The sequence below is a fragment of the Triticum urartu genome, chromosome 7 (assembly GCF_003073215.2).
Source record: "Triticum urartu cultivar G1812 chromosome 7, Tu2.1, whole genome shotgun sequence".
NCBI lineage: Eukaryota > Viridiplantae > Streptophyta > Magnoliopsida > Poales > Poaceae > Triticum > Triticum urartu.
In genome coordinates this window covers 699709049-699718392 of record NC_053028.1, presented here as the reverse complement: position 1 = coordinate 699718392, position 9344 = coordinate 699709049, and positions in this window count along the sequence as shown.

The window sequence follows — 9344 nt, the reverse complement described above, 5'->3', positions numbered from 1 at the left end:
CCTGACTATGGACATTGGATGTCATTGATAACGGGGTCACATCATTAGGAGAAGGATGTGATGGACAAGACCCAATCCTAAGCATAGCTCAAAGATCATGTAGTTCGTTTGCTGTAGCTTTTCGGAATGTCAAGTATCATTTCCTTAGACCATGAGATTGTGCAACTCCCGGATACCGTACGAGTGCTTTGGGTGTGCCAAACATCACAATGTAACTGGGTGACTATAAAGGTACACTACAGGTATCTTTGAAAGTGTCTGTTGGGTTGGCACGAATCGAGACTGAGATTTGTCACTCCGTATGACGGAGAGGTATCTCTGGGCCCACTCGGTAATGCATCATCATAATGAGCTCAATGTGACCAAGTGGTTGATCACGGGATCATGCATTACGGTACGAGTAAAGTGACTTGCCGGTAACGAGATTGAACGAGGTATTGGGATACCGACGATCGAGTCTCGGGCAAGTAACATACCGATTGACAAAGGGAATTGTATACGGATTGACTAAATCCTCGACATCGTGGTTCATCCGATTAGATCATCGAGGAGCATGCGGGATCCAACATGGGTGTCCAGATCCCGCTGTTGGTTATTGACCGGAGAGTCGTCTCGGTCATGTCTGCGTGTCTCCTGAACCCGTAGGGTCTACACACTTAAGGTTCGGTGACGCTAGGGTTGTTGAGATATTAGCTTACGGTAACCCAAAAGTTGTTCGGAGTCCCGGATGAGATCCCGGACGTCACGAGGAGTTCCGGAATGGTCCGGAGGTGAAGATTTATATATAGGAAGTCAAGTTTCGGCCATCGGGAAAGTTTCGGGGGTAATCGGTATTGTACCGGGACCACCGGAAGTGTCCCGAGGGTCCACCGGGTGGGGCCACCTATCCCGGAGGGGCCCATGGGCTGAAGTGGGAGTGGAACCAGCCCCTAGTGGGCTTGTGCGCCCCCCTTGGACCTCCCCCTGCGCCTAGGGTTGGGGGGCGCCACCCTTGCCTTGGGGGGCAAGCCACCCCTTGGCCGCCGCACCCCTAGGAGATTGGATCTCCTAGGGCCGGCGCCCCCCCCCTAGGCACCCTATATATAGTGGGGGGGAGGGACGGCAGCTGCACCCAAGCCCCTGGCCTCTCTCCCTCCCGTGACACTCCTCCGTCTCCCTGCGCTTGGCGAAGCCCTGCCAAGATCACCGTTGCTTCCACCACCACGCCGTCGTGTTGCTGGATCTTCATCTCAACCTCTCCTTCCCCCTTGCTGGATCAAGTTGGAGGAGACGTCTTCCCAACCGTATGTGTGTTGAACGCGGAGGTGCCGTCCGTTCGGCACTTGGTCATCGGTGATTTGGATCACGTCGAGTACGACTCCATCAACCCCGTTCTCTTGAACGCTTCCACGCGCGATCTACAAGGGTATGTAGATGCACTCCTCTCTCCCTCGTTGCTAGATGACTCCATAGATTGATCTTGGTGACGATGCGTAGAAAATTTTAAAATTCTGCTACGTTCCCCAACAGTGGCATCATGAGCTAGGTCTATGCGTAGTTACTATGCACGAGTAGAACACAAAGGAGTTGTGGGCGTCGATATTGTCAATTTGCTTGCTGTTACTAGTCTTATCTTGATTCGGCGGCATCGTGGGATGAAGCCGCCCGGACCGACCTTACACGTACGCTTACGTGAGACTGGTTCCACCGACTGACATGCACTAGTTGCATAAGGTGGCTGGCGGGTGTCTGTCTCTCCCACTTTAGTCGGATCGGATTCGATGAACAGGGTCCTTATGAAGGGTAAATAGAAATTGGCAATTCACGTTGTGGTTTTGGCATAGGTAAGAAACGTTCTTGCTAGAAACCTATAGCATCCACGTAAAAACTTGCAACAACAATTAGAGGACATCTAACTTGTTTTTGCAACAAGTGTTTTGTGATGTGATATGGCCAAAGGATGTGATGAATGATATATGTGATGTATGAGATGATCATGTTCTTGTAATAGGAATCACGACTTGCATGTCGATGAGTATGACAGCCGGCAGGAGCCATAGGAGTTGTCTTTATTTATTTATGACCTGCGTGTCAACATAAACATCATGTAATTACTTTATTTTATTGCTAAAGCGTTAGCCATAGTAGTAGAAGTAATAGATGACGAGAAAACTTCAAGAAGACACAATGATGGAGATCATGGTGTCATGCCGGTGACAACGATGATCATGGAGCCCCGAAGATGGAGATCAAAAGGAGCAAATGATATTGGCCATATCATGTCACTATTTGATTGCATGTGATGTTTATCATGTTTTACATCTTATTTGCTTAGAACGACGGTAGCTTAAATAAGATGAGCCCTCGTAATAATTTCAAGAAAGTGTTCCCCCTAACTGTGCACCGTTGCAAAGTTTCGTTGTTTCGAAGCACCACGTGATGATCGGGTGTGATAGATTCTAACGTTCGAATACAACGGGTGTAAGCCAGATTTACACACGCAATACACTTAGGTTGACCTGACGAGCCTAGCATGTACAGACATGGCCTCGGAACACAGAAGACCGAAAGGTCAAGCATGAGTCGTATAGAAGATACGATCAACATGAAGATGTTCACCGATGTTGGCTAGTCCGTCTCACGTGATGATCGGACAGGGCCTAGTTAACTCGGATCATGTTTCACTTAGATGACTGGAGGGATGTCTATCTGAGTGGGAGTTCATTGAGTAATTTGATTATATGAACTTAATTATCATGAACTTAGTCTGAAATCTTTACAATATGTCTTGTAGATAAAATGGCCCACGTTGTCCTCAACTTCAACGCGTTCCTAGAGAAAACCAAGCTGAAAGATGATGGCAGCAACTATACGGACTGGGTCCGGAACCTGAGGATCATCCTCATAGCTGCCAAGAAAGTTATGTCCTAGAAGCACTGCTAGGTGACGCACCCATCCCAGAGAACCAAGATGTTATGAACGCTTGGCAGTCACGTGCTGATGATTACTCCCTCGTTCAGTGCGGCATGCTTTACAGCTTAGAACCGGGGCTCCAAAAGTGTTTTGAGAGACACGGAGCATTTGAGATGTTCGAAGAGCTGAAAATGGTTTTCCAAGCTCATGCCCGGGTCGAGAGATATGAAGTCCCGACAAGTTCTTCAGTTGTAAGATGGAGGAAAATAGTTCTGTCAGTGAGCACATACTCAAAATGTCTGGGTTGCATAACCGCTTGACTCAGCTGGGAGTTAATCTCCCGGATGACGCGGTCATTGACAGAATCCTTTAGTTGCTTCCACCGAGCTACAAGAGCTTTGTGATGAACTTCAATATGCAGGGGATGGAAAAGACCATTCCTGAGGTATATTCAATGCTGAAATCAGCAGAGGTGGAAATCAAAAAGGAACATCAAGTGTTGATGGTGAATAAAACCACTAAGTTCAAGAAAGGCAAGGGTAAGAAGAACTTCAAGAAGGATGGCAAGGGAGTTGCCGTGCCCGGTAAGCAAGCTGCCAGGAAGAAGTCAAACAATGGACCCAAGCCTGAGACTGAGTGTTTTTATTGCAAGGGAAGTGGTCACTGGAAGCGAAACTACCCAAATACTTAGTAGACAAGAAGGCCGACAACACTAAAGGTATATGTGATATACATGTAATTGATGTGTACCTTACCAGTACTCATAGTAGCTCCTGGGTATTTGATACCGGTGCGGTGCTCACATTTGTAACTCAAAGCAGGAGCTGCGGAATAAGTGGAGACTGGCGAAGGACGAGGTGACGATGCGCGTTGGGAATGGTTCCAAGGTCGAAGTGATCGCCGTCGGCACGCTGCCTCTACATTTACCTACGGGATTAGTTTTAAACCTCAATAATTGTTATTTAGTGCCATCTTTGAGCATGAACATTGTATCAGGATCTTGTTTAATTCGAGATGGCTACTCATTTAAATCCGAGAATAATGGTTGTTCTATTTATATGAGAGATATGTTTTATGGTCATGCTCCGCTGGTGAATGGTTTATTCTTAATGAATCTCGAGCGTAATGTTACACATATTCATAGTGTGAATACCAAAAGATGTAAGGTTGATAATGATAGTCCCACATACTTGTGGCACTGCCGCCTTGGTCACATAGGTGTCAAACGCATGAAGAAGCTCCATGCAGATGGACTTTTGGAGTCTCTTGATTACGAATCATTTGACACGTGCGAACCATGCCTCATGGGTAAAATGACCAAGACTCCGTTCTCAGGAACGATGGAGCGAGCAACCAACTTATTGGAAATCATACATACTGATGTGTGCGGTCCAATGAGTGTTGAGGCTCGCGGTGGCTATCGTTATGTTCTCACCCTCACTGATGACTTGAGTAGATATGGGTATGTCTACTTAATGAAACACAAATCTGAGACCTTTGAAAAGTTCAAGGAATTTCAGAGTGAGGTTGAGAATCAACGTGACAAGAAAATCAAGTTCTTGCGATCAGATCGTGGGGGAGAATACTTGAGTCACGAATTTGGCACACACTTAAGGAAACGTGGAATAGTTTCACAACTCACGCCGCCTGGAACACCTCAGCGTAATGGTGTGTCCGAACGTCGTAATCGCACTCTATTCGATATGGTGCGATCTATGATGTCTCGTACCGATTTACCGCTGTCATTTTGGGGCTACGCTTTAGAGACTGCCGCATTCACTTTAAATAGGGCTTAGTCGAAATCCGTTGAGATGACACCGTATGAATTATGGTTTGGGAAGAAACCTAAGCTGTCGTTTCTAAAAGTTTGGGGATGCAATGCTTATGTCAAGAAACTTCAACTTGAAAAGCTCAAACCCAAGTCGGAAAAATGCATCTTCATAGGATACCCTAAAGAAACTGTTGGGTATACCTTCTACCTCAGATCCGAAGGCAAGATCTTTGTTGCCAAGAATGGGTCCTTTCTAGAGAAAGAGTTTCTCTCGAAAGAAATAAGTGGGAGGAAAGTAGAACTTGATTAAGTATTACCTCTTGAACCGGTAAGTGGCGCAGCTCAAGAAAATGTTCCTGAGGTGCCTGCACCGACTAGAGAGGAAGTTAATGATGATGATCATGAAACTTCAGATCAAGTTACTACTGAACTTCGTAGGTCCATGAGGACACGTTCCGCACCAGAGTGGTACGGCAACCCTGTCTTGGAAATCATGTTGTTAGACAACGGTGAACCTTTGAACTATGAAGAAGCGATGGCGGGCCCGGATTCCGACAAATGGCTGGAAGCCATGAAATCCGAGATAGGATCCATGTATAAAAACGAAGTATGGACTTTGACTGACTTGCCCGATGATCGGCGAGCCATAGAAAATAAATGGATCTTTAAGAAGAAGACATACACGGATGGTAATGTGACCATCTATAAAGCTCGGCTTGTCGCTAAGGGTTATCGACAAGTTCAAGTGGTTGACTACGATGAGACTTTCTCACCCGTAGCGAAGCTGAAGTCCGTCCGAATCATGTTAGCAATTGCCGCATTCTATGATTATGAGATATGGCAAATGGACGTCAATATGGCATTCCTTAATGGTTTCCTAAAGGAAGAGTTGTATATGATGCAGCCGGAAGGTTTTGTCGATCCTAAGAATGCTGACAAGGTGTGCAAGCTCCAACGCTCGATTTATGGGCTGGTGCAAGCATCTTGGAGTTGGAACATTCGTTTTGATGAGATGATCAAAGCGTTTGGGTTTACACAGACTTATGGAGAAGCCTGCATTTACAAGAAAGTGAGTGGGAGCTCTGTAGCATTTCTCATATTGTATGTGGATGACATACTATTGATGGGAAATGATATAGAATTCTTGGAAAGCATAAAGGCCTACTTGAACAAGTGTTTTTAATGAAGGACCTTGGAGAAGCTGCTTATATATTAGGCATCAAAATCTATAGAGATAGATCGAGACGCCTCATTGGTGTTTCACAGAGTACGTACCTTGACAAGATATTGAAGAAGTTCAAAATGGATCATTCAAAGAAGGGGTTCTTGCCTGTATTGCAAGGTACGAGATTGAGCATGGCTCAATGCCCGACCACGGCAGAAGATAGAGAAAAGATGAGTGTCGTCCCCTATGCCTCGGCCATAGGGTCTATCATGTATGCTATGTTGTGTACCAGACCTGATGTAAACCTTGCCGTAAGTTTGGTAGGAAGGTACCAAAGTAATCCCAACATGGAACACTGGACAGCGGTCAAGAATATCCTGAAGTACCTGAAAAGGACTAAGGACATGTTTCTCGTGTATGGAGGTGACGAAGAGCTCGTCGTAAAGGGTTACGCCGATGCTAGCTTCGACACAGATTTGGATGACTCTAAGTCACAAACCGGATACGTGTATATTTTGAATGGTGGGGCAGTAAGCTGGTGCAGTTGCAAGCAAAGCATTGTGGCGGGATCTACATGTGAAGCAGAGTACATGGCAGCCTCGGAGGGAGCACAAGAAGCAGTCTGGGTGAAGGAGTTCATTGCCGACCTAGGAGTCGTCCCCAATGCATCGGGCCCGATGACTCTCTTCTATGACAACACTGGAGCTATTGCCCTTGCCAAGGAGCCCAGGTTTCACAGGAAGACCAGGCATATCAAGCGTCGTTTCAACTCCATTCGTGAAAGTGTTCACATAGAGATTTCACATAGAGATTTGTAAAGTGCATATGGACCTGAATGTGGCAGATCCGTTGACTCAACCTCTCCCTAGAGCAAAACATGATCAACACCAGAACTGCATGGGTGTTCGATTCATCACAATGTAACTAGAATATTGACTCTAGTGCAAGTGGGAGACTGTTGGAAATATGCCCTAGAGGCAATAATAAAATGGTTATTATTATATTTCTTTGTTCATGATAATTGTCTATTGTTCATGCTATAATTGTGTTATCCGGAAATCGTAATACATGTGTGAATACATAGACCACAACACGTCCCTAGTGAGCCTCTAGTTGACTAGCTCGTTGATCAAAAGATAGTCATGGTTTCCTGACTATGCACATTGGATGTCATTGATAATGGGATCACATCATTAGGAGAATGATGTGATGGACAAGACCCAATCCTAAGCATAGCTCAAAGATCGTGTAGTTCGTTTGCTGTAGTTTTTCCGAATGTCAAGTATCATTTTCTTAGACCATGAGATTGTGCAACTCCCGGATACCGTAGGAGTGCTTTGGGTGTGCCAAACATCACAACGTAACTGGGTGACTATAAAGGTACACTACAGGTATCTCCAAAATTGTCTATTGGGTTGGCACGAATCGAGACTGAGATTTGTCACTCCGTATGACGGAGAGGTATCTCTGGGCCCACTCGGTAATGCATCATCATAATGAGATCAATGTGACCAAGTGGTTGATCACGGGATCATGCATTACGGTACGAGTAAAGTGACTTGCCGGTAACGAGATTGAACGAGGTATTGGGATACCGACGATCGAGTCTCGGGCAAGTAACGTACCGATTGACAAAGGGAATTGTATACGGATTGATTGAATCCTCGACATCGTGGTTCATCCGATGAGATCATCGAGGAGCATGTGGGAGGCAACATGGGTATCCAGATCCCGCTGTTGGTTATTGAACGGAGAGTCGTCTCGGTCATGTCTGCATGTCTCCTGAACATGTAGGGTCTACACACTTAAGGTTCGGTGACGCTAGGGTTGTAGAGATATTAGCATACGGTAACCCGAAAGTTGTTCGGAGTCCCAGATGAGATCCCGGACGTCACAAGGAGTTCCAGAATGGTCCAGAGGTGAAGATTTATATATAGGAAGTCAAGTTTCGGCCATCGGGAAAGTTTCGGGGGTAATCGGTATTGTACCGGGACCACCGGAAGGGTCCCGAGGGTTCACCGGGTGGGGCCACCTATCCCGGAGGGCCCCATGGGCTGAAGTGGGACGGGAACCAGCCCCTAGTGGGCTGGTGCGCCCCCCTTGGGCCTCCCCCTGCGCCTAGGGTTGGAAACCCTACACTACTAGAAAAAGGGCTGCTAGTGGCGCACCTATTTTCGCTGCTAATGGCGCACTACTGGTGCGCCACAAGCATCACGCCGTCGTGCTGCTGGATCTTCATCAACCTCTCCTTCCCCCTTGCTGGATCAAGTTGGAGGAGACGTCTTCCCAACCGTACGTGTGTTGAACGCGGATGTGCCGTCCGTTCGGCACTTGGTCATCGGTGATTTGGATCACGTCGAGTACGACTCCATCAACCCCGTTCTCTTGAACGCTTCCGCGCGCGAACTACAAGGGTATGTAGATGCACTCCTCTCTCCCTCATTGCTAGATGACTCCATAGATTGGTCTTGGTGATGCATAGAAAATTTTAAAATTCTGCTACATTCCCCAACAATTCTAAGTACGGCGTTGCGGTAGGCCGCCATCTTTGGATCTTTTGAGTCGAATTCTCCATTTATTTGAGATATCCTGAGGTTCGAATCCCCACGCACCTCAAGGCATTGTATGCCCATAGAAACGGCCATCCGGAGTCCATGCAGGAGCGCTTCATATTCGGCCGTGTTATTGGAGTCCGTATACATGATTTGTAATACATAACAGACTATGTCCCCTGTAGGGGATGTTAGGATGACAGCAGCCCCTAATCCGCCTAACATTTTGGAGCCGTCGAAGTACATCACCCAGTTGGAGTATGTGCTGTACTCTTTAGGGAGTTCAGCTTCTGTCCATTCAGCGACAAAGTGGGCCAACACCTGAGATTTAATAGCTCGGCGTGGTTTGTATGTTATTCAAATGGTAAGAGCTCGATGGCCAATTTGGCAATGTGGCCGGTGGCGTCTCGATTGTTTATGATGTCATTGTGTGGCACTTCAGAGGCCACCGTGATCGAGCACTCCTGAAAGTAGTGCCGCAACTTTCGAGATGCCATGAAGACCGCATACGTTATCTTTTGATAATGCGGGTATCGGGATTTGTATGGTGTAAGGACCGCCGCCACATAGTATACCGGTTTTTGGAGTGGGAGTATGTGTCCCTCTTCCTCTCGTTCGACAACGAGCACAACACTCACTACCTGGTGAGTTGCTGACATGTACAGTAGCATAGGTTCACCGACGTTTGGTGCAGCGAGGATTGGGTTGTTTGCTAACAAGGTTTTTATTTCTTCCAACCCGACCATTTCCGCATCCGTCCACTCGAAGTGGTCAGTGCGTCGGAGTAGGCGATAAAGTGGTAGTGCATTTTCTCCCAATCTAGAGATAAAGCGGCTCAAGGCCGCTACGCACCCAGCTAGATTTTGGACCTGCTTTAGGTCTGTTGGTGTTGCCAATTGTGACAACGCTCGGATGTTGGTTGGATTTTCTTTGATTCCTCTATTGGAAACAATGAACCCGAACA